Genomic DNA, 4,896 nt, shown 5'->3' on the forward strand with positions numbered 1-4,896 from the left:
GATTAATGACATTTTTTCTGAGAGAAAAAAGCCAATTCTTACATTGTACTTAATAAATGTTGATTTAATCAATCATCAAAATTCATAAAGATTCCCCCTTGCATTAAATAATGAACAAGTTACAATGGTCACTGCACTCTGATTTTGCTCATGTTTTATTATTCCTGAAAGAATGTTGGCAATAAGGAGATAAAATTGTTCTCCTTTTAAATTACACCTCAATAAAAGTATCCTATGACTTTTTTAATATTTTGAAAGCACAGTCTCTTTCTTCCCACCATAATGTGCAAAAGGCATTTTCATTCTCTGTTAGCAAAAATAAAACTTATGAAAACAGTTCCTCATCTTTATGAGGACTAACTTCAGCTTTCAAAATCGTTTTTAATTTCTTAACTTAAAAAGTCACAAAATACTTGGATGCTCTGTCTTGTAACCATTTGAGAGTACATTTACAGCTTTCTCACAGATACCAGCATAGCATATAAAGATATTCATAATCATACTTTATAAATACATGTGTTCTATTGAAATGATTTTAAATACATTTATAAAAAGAGGGTAAAAAGGCTCTTCTTTCTTCTTTCCCAGAATGAAGTCACACTTGTACAGAGTTTGATACAGCAGATGGATCCGACACATTTTAAAATAACTATTTTTCAATCAGACGTAGAAAAGTAACATTTAAAAAAATTATTTTCTGGGTTTCCACTTTGCTTTTTTTATGAAGACGTGTTTTGGCCTCTATTCTGGGGAAATCTTAATGAATTTCTGAGCAAAGAAATGAAAACTGCATGCTTGTTAGGGTCCAATACTAAAAAAGCTTTTGATAGGAGATGTTCCTGTGTGAAATACAAATGTAGGAGCTTTTCTTTTCTGTGCGTGTTGATCATTCCTCTCTTGCCTTCTGTTTTCCTCACTGTCAACTTTCTCCCTCCTTTGGTGAAAAATTTTGCTGCAATGTAATAAAAAATAGAAAGATTGAAGAGGTAGCTATGACCTTAAATATGCTGGCTAAGGGCCGTCATGATATAATGCAAATAAGCAGGTCGATGGTAGACAAATGTTAGTATTAAAACTTTAAAATGCATGGTCTTTCTACTTGGCCATTATGAGTGATTATTAGCCCGAAGCCTTTTTGTACATAATTATTCTGTGTCACCCATAGTGCTGAATAATCACTCCTGTTCTTGGTATAGTTTTCACATTTTCTAGGGCCATTTGACCTACAGAGTTTTCTAGTTTGCAGAAAACAATTCCTCTGTAGTCAGAATTCAGAATTCCTCAAATTTAGCCCAAAGAGAGATTAAATGAAAAAAAAAAAATCCCACAGGTAGTAGTAGAAGAGCTGGACTCACTCAAGCCCATTAAAAAAAAAGAAAAATTGACTTCGCTGTGGTATAGTTTAGGCACCATAAAATGTGTCTGTTAAAAAAGCACAGTTCAGTAATTTTTGAAAGATTTATACAATCCTGTAACTACCACCAAGATCAAAACACAGAACATTTCCATTGTGTTAATAAGTTCCCGCGCTCCATCCCAGCACCCCCTCCACCCACTTCTAGCCCCAGGCAATAACTGACCTGCTTTCTGTCATATGGGTTAGATTTGTTTTTTCTAGGGTTTCATAAAAATAGAGTCATGCAGTATGTACTCATTTTGTTTGCCTTCTTTTCCTCAGGATAATGTTTTTGAGATTCATCTATGTCACACATACCAGTAGCCATTCCAGCTTAGCTAAATGGACTCAATGCAAATGACAAATTCACTACAATTAGTTAGTTTTTTTGTTTTTTATACTTAAGATTACAGTTTTATTACGAAGGACATACACAGGGTGAGGTCTGGGAAGGTCCCAAATACAGAGCTTCTCTACTATCTCCCCATGGCGTCAAGGTGACATATATGTCACCTTTCTCAACCAGCTGAAAGTGTTCACCAACCAGGAAGCACTACTGACCTTCAGAGTCCACAGTTTTTACTGGGCATGGAAGCACGATTGATTAAATCATCGGCCAAGTGATCAAACTCACTCTGCAGCCCCTGTCTCTTCCCTGGAAGTGTGGCATCTGAAAGTCCCAACCTCCTAATCATGTGCTTGGTCTTTCTATTGACTACCTCCCATCCAAAAACTATTTAGGGGCCCACAAGAAGTCACTTCATTAGCATAATAAAGATATTCTTTTTCACTTAGGAAGTTCCAAGATTTTGAAGCTCTGTGTCACGAACCAAGGACAAAACTCAGATATATGTTCTTTATTGCACCACACCTCACATTCATGTTCCCATGTCTTTGTCTGACTTATTTCACTTAGCACGATGTCTTTAAGATCCATCTATGTTGTTGCAAATGGCAGGATTTTCTTTTTATGGCTAAACAATATACATACAGGATATCATGTCTTCTTTATCCATTCATTTGTTGACGGACATTTAGGTTGTTTCCATATCTTAGCTGTTGTGAATAATGCTGCAGTTCTGATGAGAGTGCAGAGATATGGCGGTTCTATTTTTAATTTTTTTTTTGGACAAACCTCCATACTGTTTTCCACAGTGGCTGCACAATTTTGCATTCCCACAAACAGCATAGAAGGGTTCCAATTTCTCCATTTTCTCACTGGCACTTGTCTTTTGTTGTTGTTGATTTTTTTTTGATGATAGCCATTCTATCGGACCTGAGGTAACATTTCATTGTGGTTTTGATTTGCATCTTCCTTGCGATTAGTGATGTTGAACATCTTTGGATATACTTGTTGGCTATTTGTATGTCCTCTTTGGAGAAATGTCTATCCATGTCTTTAGACCATTTTAAAACCACATTATTTGTCTTTTTTGCTATTGCAAGAGTTTCTTTTATATTTTGGAAATTAACTCCTTATCAAATATGTGGTTCGTGACTATTTTCTCCTATTTCTTAGGCTGCCTTTTTACTCTGTTTTATTTGGTTTTAACTGCAGGTGAACCTATTGTCTATTCCAGGGGAATATCAGGAATCTCATATAAGCAAGTATAACCCACTGAAGACTCTGCCTTGGATAGAATCTGCTCGCTCGGGCAGATGGTCGTCATCTTTTCTTGACCTAGAATCAAACTTTACAAAGGCAAATACATTCAAATACCGAAATCATATTTACAGTTAAAGCTGATGATATCTGCCGTGAGAAGAAGTCTACTTATATGAATTTCAGTGGAAAGTTACAAGAATGAAGATGTGATAATTTTGAAATAATCTTAATATCTAACCTGTCATGATGGTTTAAATGTGCCAGAATCGTTAAATGCACTATCTGGCTTAGGGACATTGGATTGTTAGAGTGAATTTGTCATTTCAGACCTATTCACCTATAGTGGGATGGCCCAGAAGACATTCTTTTCACCAATAGGGTGAGAAATAAATTTGTGAGAAGAGTCCTAGCATTCTTGAAGAACTCTGTGATTGTGTTTCTTTGTAAGCCAGACCCTACAATGGGAACTGTGGTCACTGAATGGAGAAACTTAAATGAAATGAGAATAATTGCATCCCAGGTGGCAAGGGCCAATTCCAGTATGAAAAGAAGGGACATCATTACAGGTCCACCTACATTAAAAAGATAAAATAGAATGTTATAAACAATATTAAGCCAATCAATTCAACTAGTTAGATGAAATGGACACACTCCTTAAAAGATACTCAGTCGTACTTTGTGAAGAAAAATTGACTTTGCTGTTGAAAACCTTCCGAAAAGAAAACTGCTTCGCTGGTAGGTGAATTCTATTAAATATTTCCAGAATTCCCTTTCTGCAGAGCTCCCTGAGAGTCAGTGTCATCTCGGAGAGCATTTACGTGCCAGACCTGGAAGGGTGAAGCTGCGGTTCTCAGGCTGAGAAAGCAGGTGGGTGCAGGGGGCCTGGAGCCCTTCTGCTCAGCCATGGCGCTGCTCTCTGCTGGCTCGGCTGTTGATGCGGGCAGGAGCCTGGCCCACAACTCCTCCAGCTCCTGTGCCAGGGTTGAGCATTCAGCTCTGAGCCAAGGGTGACAGCTTCACCTGCAGGCCACTCTCATCACTAAAGTTGGGTCAGTGGGAGGTGTGGGCTGTAGCCTGTCGTATGGGTCTCACCTCACCCTTGCAGGTTCTAGTCTCTCCTTGCTCTTTCCCACTCACCTCCTCCCCCTTTCCTTCCTGAGTTGCAGCTCTACTCACAAAAGCCTTCCACAGACCGCGACCGGGTGCCACGATTCCATTAGGTCACGTCGCTAGAATAAATCCCTCATCATATAAGCATCTATCCTATGGCTCTTCTCTGCCTGAACCTTGACTGACACATAAGGTGTGGTAGAGTTTTAGCCTTCAGCCACTTGTAAGGAGACTTTTTGCAAAAAACATCGTGTTTATCTATCGAATATCAGCTAGAATTAGAAAAATATATATGTTCATACTCCAAACAGATATTGCTTCAGTGTGCAAATTAATGCCTAGAGCAATTTCTGGTCCTCATATGCGGGTCAATGAAGAGACCTCTTGATTTTTCTTCTTTTCCTTCATGATTCTATTTCTGTTTTCCCAAGTCCCCCCTCCCTTTGCCCCAGGTCTATATTTTAATTAATTGATTAAAATGTTCATTGAGTGCCTACGGTATGAGTACCATATATATCTGATGCCAACATATCAGGCACTGGGCTGGCAACTATGCACAGAGTGGAGAACAAAACAGAGGTGGTCTAATGTTAGTCTTCTTGGAGACAGGTGCAAAACAAACACAGGGATATGTAGTTACAGCTTCCATAAGATCTACGGAGGCAAAGATACCTAAAAAAAATCTAAGGGATGGTATTGATGCTTACTGTTCAATGTGTGGGAAAGGACCATTCATAATAATGACTACTGAGAAAGACACCTGCACATCACATCTTCCAGGACC

The sequence above is a fragment of the Pteropus alecto genome, unplaced genomic scaffold (assembly GCF_000325575.1).
Source record: "Pteropus alecto unplaced genomic scaffold, ASM32557v1 scaffold14, whole genome shotgun sequence".
Lineage (NCBI taxonomy): Eukaryota > Metazoa > Chordata > Mammalia > Chiroptera > Pteropodidae > Pteropus > Pteropus alecto.